Raw genomic sequence first — 9,197 nt, forward strand, 5'->3', positions numbered from 1 at the left:
TGACCTGGGATTCTCTGTGTAGTCTAAGGTAGACTCAAACTCAACAGTGATCTCCCACTTCTGGCTCCCAAGTGCTGGTATTAAAGGTGCATGCTACCAAGCTTAACTATTTCTTCTTATTATTCTTATTATTTTATTTTTATCACATATTGAGAGAGAGAATGGGTGCACCATGGCCTGCAGCCACTGCAAACAAACTCCAGGTGCATGCAGCACCCTTTGCATCAGGATTCTGTGGGTTCTTGGGAGTCAAACATGAGACCTCAGATTTTGAAAGCAAGAGTGCCTTAACTGTTAAGCCATTTCTCTGTAGCCCTTGCTTTTTTTTTGAAAAATAATTTTGCTTATTTCCAAGAGGACCAAGAGATACAAAGAAATAAAGAATGTGTTCTCCAGGGCCTCTTGTGGCTGTAAATGAATTCCAAATGCATGTTCCATTCCATGCATTTGGCTTTACATGGGTACTGAGGAATTAAACCCCTGGCCAGCAGGCTTTGTGAGCAAGCACATTTAACCACTAAGCTGTCTTTCCAACCCTCCCCAACCTTCATTTTATTTTATTTTAGTTTTTTAGGGAGAGAAAGAGAGAGAGAGGGAGAGAGAATTGGTGCACCAGATCCCCAACCATGAAAATGAAACACCAGATGCGTGCACCACCTACTGGGCTCATGCGACCTTGCTCTTGCCTCACCTCTTGCCTCACCTTCATGCATCTGGAGAGTTGAACATGGGTCCTTAGGGTTCACAGGCTAATGTTTTAATTGCTAAGTCATCTCTCCAGCCCCTCAACCTTTTATTTTTTTATTTTGAGATAGAATCTTACTCTAATCCAGGCTGACCTAGAACTCACCGTTTAGGTTTCTTGGCCTCAGGCTGCTCTCAAACTCACTGTGATCTTACTACCTCAGCCTTCCAGTGCTGAGAGTGAAGAAATTGGAGACTCATATCGTGGCTACTGTGTGAGATTGAATTGGAAAGTATCCTAACTTTCCACAAGCTGCAGACACAGAGTGTTTGGGGAACTTGCCAGTCTCCAAGTCCAGCCAAGCCTGCTACATGCTTGATATGGAAATCCCCGTATATGCCGTATGATGGAATCCCATTTGTCAATGGACGGAGTAGAGCTGTGGTAATGGAGTGTCAGTATGGGCCAAGGAGAAAAGGTTTCCAGTAAAATAAATAAATAAAATAAAATAAAATAAATCAGTGAGAAGGAAAGCAGGTCTTGTCATCTCTACAAAGCAACTTGCCCACCAACATTTAATAAAAATGTATAGAGGTTTCCTGAATATAGTGAATACAGATCCCAAAATTGACAAGAAAATAATCAGAATGGAACAAGAGAAAGCCTTTAAAAGCATAACCTCGTGGATGCTGGTGATGTTCTTTGGTAGTGTGTACAGTTGCCTGCCAAGCAAGCTCAACATTATCGTGCATTAGAGGCTCCCTGTCCCCTTTGTCACCATCCACTTTTCCTTTGTCCTCTCTTGAAGAAGAGGAGACTGTGCTTATAGATGAGAGTTGTATGTTGCCCTCACATTTACATCCTCAAATAGCACATAAGATTCAAGAATTGGTATCACAGGGAATAGAACAAGTGTGTGCAGTAAAGAAACAGTTTTAAAAATTTCTGGAAAGAGAACTGTTCAACCCTGATGAAGTACCTGAAAGGCAAAATTTATCTTTTTTTTCCCCAACTGTAAATGATGTAAAAAATCATATCCATGAGGTACAGAAATCTTTGAGGATGGGTGATAAGGTATATAAATCAGAGATTATTCCATCAGTACTTTAGTGGACTCCTACAGGTAGTGGGAATATTCTCAGAGAAACTGTGAAAGTTACTTTTGCAGAAGTTGAAGAAAATCCAGAAGATATGAGCTGAGTTTAACACAAGTCCAAAAACTTAACATTGTTTGTAGATGAAAAAAAAAAAAAAAAGGAGTTTAAGAAATTATCTGCATCGCCGGGCATGGTGGCACATGCCTCTAATCCCAGCGCTTGGGAGGCAGAGGTAGGAGGATCACTGTAAATTCGAGGCTACGCTGAGACTTCATAGTGAATTCTCGGTCAGCCTGGGCCAGAGTGAGACCCTATCTTGAAAAAACAAGAGCAACAACAAAATTATCACCACATAAAATGTTTGAGCACTTTCAGAATTTACAACTCTAATGACTTCTGAGTTCTTAGAAAAGAAGATATTACAAAAGCCTAACATTGTAAAAACTGAACTGAAGATGGGTTTGATGAGCAGCTTTGACTCAAAACTGGTATTTTTGTTGCCAAATCACCCTTTTTATGTCTCTCATGAAAAATTTTGCTTTCTCATGTTATATCAGTTACTTTGATTTTTGTTTTTTAGTTCCTCTGTTTTTTGATTATCTAATAAAGCCAGTACTCCAAAACAACACCTAAATTTACCCATGTTATTTTACTCAGAATAAAAAATTATTTTTCTTGTCCCTGGAAATATCCAATTTCAGTTCTTTAAAGACCAACATGAAAACAGTGCATGAGTATATCTGGGTGTATATATGTCATGTGTTTTAAAGTTGTGCAGAAATGCTTAAATAACGGATTAGGGAACAGTTGTAAGCAAGAGATTTGACATAACAACACAAAGCCTGCAAGCACATCTGTGGAAGCTGCAGGTGCAGTTTACTCTTCTAAGTTTGTACTTTCAGCTGTAAACTAAACGCACACTTATGGCCTCTAATAGAAATCTCAGTGTCTTGGTAAGCACTGAATATTGTAACTGAATTAATGAGATAAGCAACACATATCTGTATATGCTTTTTTTATTTTTATTTTTTATTTATACCATATTAGAGGTCAAGCCTACTTGAAGTAGAAAGATGAAAAACTTCAGAGAATTTGGAAAGAAAAGAATTTGGTGCTGTTAGCTGATAATTTGAGAAAAATTCTGGTATTAGCCAACTTTTTTTTTTCCTTTTTGTTTTGAAGATATGGTTTTATTTTTCTTTTTATTAAGAATTTAAATGGTTTTTTTTTTTTTTTTGCTTGTTTGTTTTGAGGTAGGATTTCCCTATAATTCAGGCTGTCCTGGAATTCAGCATATAGCCTCAGGGTAGGCTTGAATACACAGTAATCCTCCTACCTCTGCCCCAAGTGCTATGATTAAAGGTGTGCATCCTATTCCTGGCTGTATTTACATTTTTCTGTGCCAGAATATTTTTTAATTGATAGTATTAGGATTTATGTATTTCAAGGAAATTATATAAAGCTTAAAATCTGGTTCATATTTTAAAACTTTAAAATTTATCTAGGACTGATCTTGAGCTGGGGTGATGGTTTAGCAGTTAAGGCACTTGCCTGCAAAGTTTAAGGACCCATGTTTGATTCTCCAGGTCCCACAGAAGCCAGACGTACAAGGTGACACATGTGCACAAGGTTATAGATGCGCACCATGTGGCACATGCATCTGGAATTTGATTACAATGACTAGAGGCCCTGGCACACCAATTCTCTTTCTTTCCTTTTCTCTCTGACAATAATAATAATAAAAAAATCTGGTTGTGGTGGTGCACTCCTTCAATTCCAGCACTTGGTAGGCAGAGGTAGGAGGATGGCCATGAGTTTGAGGTCACCATGCCACTACACAGAGAATTCCAGGTCAGCCTGAGCTACCGTGAAACTCTACCTCAAAAGACCAAACCTAAGAAAAGTATGATCTCATTTGGTAGGAGTATCACCATGACCTCAAGAACATTCTGGGACTGCAGAGTGAGTCCTAGATAAAGCTGGGCTACAGTGAGACTCCTATCTCAAAAAAGTTATGAATTATATTTATTGTAAATACCAAATATCTGCCAATCAGTATATTCATTATACAATTGTTTCCTGAGAGAGTATCAGACTAGAGATTTCAAATATAAATGTCAAAGAATCCGCATAACAGGGTATGGTGGCAAGTACCTGTAATCTCAAGACTCATGAGATGGGGGCAGTTACTACTACTGTGACCTTAAGGTCAGCCTTGGCTACATAGCAAGACCGTATGTATAGGGGCAGGGGGAAGAAATAAACTAAAAGATTTGTTTTTCCAGAGACTATTTATAGGCATATTTTTAAATAAGGATTTCAAGTTGATATTAATGATTAATATTCAAAGAATGAATAATATAATATGAAATTTAACATTAATACTTTACATGGATATCAGTCACTTGGCTTTTCAAAGTCCAATCTCCCATTCTTAGTTCACTTTGATTCAGGTTCATAACGTGTAAATATAAAGACCTCAATATAAGACTTGACATCCTTCAAATACTGGGAGAAAAACATAGGAAGTACTCTCCACAATGTAGGACTGGGAAAAGACTTCCTGAACAAAACCCAATAGTCAAGGAAATTAAACAAGCACTCAACCGATAGGATCTCATGAAGCTAAAAAGCTTTTGAACAGGCAAATCTACCATAAGTAGAGCCAATAAATTACCCACTGAATGGGAGAGAATCTGCCAGCTATACCACTGACAGAAGCCTAATATGTAGCATCTACAAAGAACTCAAAAAACTAAAGAATAAAAATCAAACAACTCAGTCAAAAAGTTGGGCAGAGAACTTAATAGGGAGTTGTCAGAGGAAGAATTACAAATGGCTAACACACACTTAAGAAAATGTTCAACATCCCCAACCATTGTGAAAAGGCAAACTAAAACAGCTATGAGATTCTACATTACCCAAGTAAGGATAGCAAACATTAAAAATCTAATTAAAAACAAACATTGGCAAGGCTGTGGAGAAACAGGAACATCATTCAATGTTGGTGGCAATGTAAGCTGGTACAACCACTATGGCAATCAATTTGGAGATTCCTGAAAGGGGTGGATATAGAGTTACCAACAGATCCTTCTGGGGGTCCAGCCCTGGCTTGAAGGAGGGTCCCCGAAGAGAGGTGTAAAAGGGAGCAGTGAAATAATGACCTGAAGTCAAGTTCTGGTGCAAGCTGACAGGCTAATGCTGAAGGCAGCTGAGTTTTTTTTATCTTTTTCTCTCTGCCTCCTTTTCTGTTTCTATATTTTTTATTATTTTCTTTCTATTTTTCTATCTTTTTCTTGTTTTTTCTTTTTCTATTTTTTTGTTTTTTTCTGTTTTCTATTTTTCCCTGTTTCTATGCTTCCATGTTGCTTCTCTGCTGCCACAGCTCTTAGTCTTAGTCTTTTGTTTTCTGATCACGTCATGCAAGAACAAATTTTAAGAAAGGCACAATTTTGGGCTGGAGAGACGGCTTAGTGGTTAAGTGCTTGCCTGTGAAGCCTAAGGACCCCGGTTCGAGGCTCGGTTCCCCAGGTCCCACGTTAGCCAGATGCACAAGGGGGCGCACGCGTCTGGAGTTTGTTTGCAGAGGTTGGAAGCCCTGGTGCGCCCATTCTCTCTCTCTACCTCTGTCTGTCTTTCTCTCTGTGTCTGTCACTCTCAAATAAATAAATTTTAAAAAAATTTAAAAAAAAAGAAAGGTAAAATTTTACAGAATTCATAGAAACTTTTTGTTATTCCTTATCATCAAACAATCCCATAATTATTCACCCCAAGTAAAGTCATCAGGCCCCTGTAATGATTAACTGTTTTCACATTTTCCCTATGTATGTGCAGTCAAGCACTTGTGATTTCCTGGACTCCCACTTTCAATTACTCTATTAAAGGTGAGAGGCAAAACAACCACAAATGGGGCTTCCCATCATTAATCACTGATCCAGCAGATCCATTTATCCTTTAATTATTTATTTTGAAGTTTCCTTTTTATGTCCCTCCAATACTTAGACTTTGGTCCCCCCAGTTGAACTATTTCTAACTTCGGTTGTTTTTCTGTAAGGGTTCCTGGTAAAGAGTCAATTGTAATTGCCACCATTTAGAAAAATTAGTCATATAACAATGTTTACATTGTTCCAGGAGGTTCATTGTTTCCTCCTAAGTTTACTGTACTCCATGCCTGACTTCCTTTAAGGCCTTTAAGGAAAACAATTATCTTTGACCCATTTTCTTGTTTTTCCAATTCTATGCCAGAGCCTCTTTTAGATACATTGACCAACACTTTACTGACACCAATTTTTACTGGAAAATTAAACTTAGAGATTGGGACACCACATGAAAGACAGAGAAAGACAAGCATCATATAGAAAACCACATATTTCTGTAGCATAGAGAGCCAAAGATTTTTCTATAGAGGGGCCACATAGGACTTCAAGGAAGAGACAGCTGGGCTGGAACTGTGTCAAGCAGCTCTTCAGCACTCAATTCCTCGTGATCCTGAAATGGCATGCTTGCCATCTCCAGCAAGACCCTGTTATTCCCTTAGTGAGCATTTACCCTAACATCTCCACATCTCAGTTCAGAAATACTTGCTCAACTATGTTCATACATGCTCAATTAAAAAGAGCTAAAAACTGGAATCAACCCACGTTCCCATCATTAAATGAATGGATAATCAAAATACGGTATATCTACCAAGTGGAATTCCATTCAGCAGTAAGAAAAAAAAAATGACACATTGCAATTTGTAGGAAAATGGTCAAACTTGGAACACATCATTCTAAGTGAGCTCACACAATCAGAGAAAGAGAACCATTGTATGGTCTTACTCATCTGCAGTTCCTAACCTGGATCAGCCCATGTTGCTGACATACCTGAATAGCATGTTGGAGAGTAGGGAGGGTAGGGCTTGGGGGAAGGGACACAAAACTGAACCCAAATTGAACTGGTACCATAGAATCCTGTATTCTGGAAATCTGACTAAAAAAATTGGAACCCTTAATTAACCTTCATGGGAGCTCCTGAATCGATGGGACCTGGAGAGAGTGAGACAAAAAGTGAACCTCAAATTTCTCCTGTTTCTCTTTCTCCTCTGGCTTTTTCCTCTTTTCCCTTCATGCTGGCCTGTAATTACCTTTTCCAAGATGGAGTCTACATCCCCAATGAGCTGTTGATCAGAGACACCTAATAGATCTCCCAACACAAACAAGACAGACATCTGTCAAAGCACTCGATCACTCACCAGACGTTAATCGTAAGACCCTACAGCGAAAGACACCAAAATACTGTTGGTATGGATCATAGAGAAACCTGATTGGAGTCCAGAGGAGAGTTAATCCACAGACTACTAGCCCATCTAGTGCTACCAGGGGAAAGAGGCCACTTCTTCAAGAAAACTTGAAGAAGACACTGGGAAGACAAAAGCTATGTTTAGAGGATTGGAAGAATTTTTATTGTGAAAATGGCTGTGAGGGACTTGGTTAAGATGGTGGCATAGGTACCATGCCAATGCAGCCTAGGGAGGAAAAAATACCAAAAAAAAAAAAAAAAAAAAAAAACTCAGCAAAATACTTTTACTAAAAAAAAGCTTTTATTAAAAGTGAAGTGTATAGGAAACTAAAGTGGCAGTGGAGAAGTACAAGAGATCCAGATCATCCAGAGCCCATACAGGCTGGCAAATGTGGCTCCAGCAGCTTGGCCAACCGCTGCGGTGGCCCACCAGAAAGCTGCCAGGTGTGGCTCCAGCTGCAGGAAAAGCCAGGAGCGGGAGCTTCCCCTCACCCCGGTGCTCTCCACAACTCAGAAAACGTGAAAGGAGAGTGGCAGTGAGCAATGGAGGAGCAGACCACCAGGAAGAAGAACATGTGGAGCAGTGAGAGAACCAGAGCAGCTGCGGCTCCCTCCCCTCCCCCACTGCCTGAGCCCAGCTCCAGCAAACAGAGCAGCAGTCCCCGGATCTGGCCACACCAACTTGAGCCAACAGCAGCAACCAAGCAGAAAAGAGTTCAGCAGCAACATCAGTGGCTCCGGCACCGGTAACAGCAGGCCCAGCAGCAGCAGACCAAGGAGTGGAAGCAGCAGCAGACCCAGCAGCAGCAGCTTCAGTGGTAGCAGCGGCAGTGGACACAGCAGCAGCAGCTTCAGCAGCAGTGGTGGCTCCAGCAGTGGCAGCTACAGCAGCATCAGTGGGTCCAGCAGCAGCACCTTGATCACCAGCAGTTCCAGCAGCAGGGGTGCTGATCTGCAGGGCCAAAGTTGCCAGGCTTGGTTTGCCCCACAGGAAAAGCCAGTGCCCAGCTCCAGAAATCAGAACAGCTGCCGACGACCCAGGCAGCAACTTGAATGAGACAAAATCATCCAAAAAAAGTAACTGGGATAGCACCAGGTAAGGGTCTCACTTGGTCACATGCTGACTTTTGGATCCGTCAACAGATCAGAAATCTTAACCTCTTTGTTGATAGAGGATCTGGTCATTATAATAACTACTCTTGCATACATACTTGGGGCTATTTTGATTGAATGTGTACAGTGGTTAGTTAACTTTTAGAATCTACTTGTATTTTATTCCACTCAGCCTGCTTGAATACTCATATAGCAGGGAAACTCAACCCCTAAGAACATCTTGGTAGATACTCTGAGAGTCTTAAGAGCCACACCTAACACCTTAAGCTCCCACCCTGAAAATATATTACATCAAATCAATTGATATAGCTAACAATACCCAGCTAGTGAGAAAATCCAAGCACTAACTTAATCCAAGATGCAAAAATATATACATTATGACACACAAAACACTAAAAAGCAAGACGATATAAATCCACCTAAAAGTATTAATGTATCAAAAATGTCCTCCAGTGAGAACGAGTTAGAGGAAATGCCTGAGAAAGAGTTCAAAGGAATGATTATAAATATGTTCAAAGAGATCAAAGAACAAATCAAAGAATCAAAGAGGAATCAAAGCAATCAAAGAAGACGCAGGACACCAATTTAATAAAATAAAGAAGGCAATACAAGACATAAATAAGGAAATAGAAATAATAAATAAAAACCAGTTAGAATTACTAGCAATGAAGAACACAGTTAATGAAATAAAAAACTCTGCAGAAAATCTCACCAGTAGGATGGATGAAGGAGAGGACAGAATATCTAAGCTAGAAGACCAGGTGGCAGATCTAATAAAGTCCAACAAAGAGAAAGACAAACTTATAGAAAAGTATGAGTGGGAATTTCAAGATATTCGGGACACTATGAAAAGATCCGATATAAGAATTCAGGGAATAGTAGAAGGAGAAGAACTCCACTCCAGAGGCATAGTAGGCGTCTTCAACAAAATCATAGAAGAAAATTTCCCCCAAATAGGGAAAGATGTGCCAATGCAGATACAGGAAGCCTTTAGAACCCTATCCAGACAAAACCGTGAAAGA

General features: G+C 39.8%; 1 pseudogene; it reads left to right on the forward strand.

The window, feature by feature from the left end:
* The window catches only part of LOC123457046, a 5,559-nt pseudogene extending 3,674 nt beyond the window's left edge, over positions 1-1,885 (forward strand).
* Positions 1,886-9,197: the final 7,312 nt, after the last annotated feature.

Source organism: Jaculus jaculus, chromosome Y (assembly GCF_020740685.1).
Source record: "Jaculus jaculus isolate mJacJac1 chromosome Y, mJacJac1.mat.Y.cur, whole genome shotgun sequence".
NCBI classification, from domain to species: Eukaryota; Metazoa; Chordata; class Mammalia; order Rodentia; family Dipodidae; genus Jaculus; species Jaculus jaculus.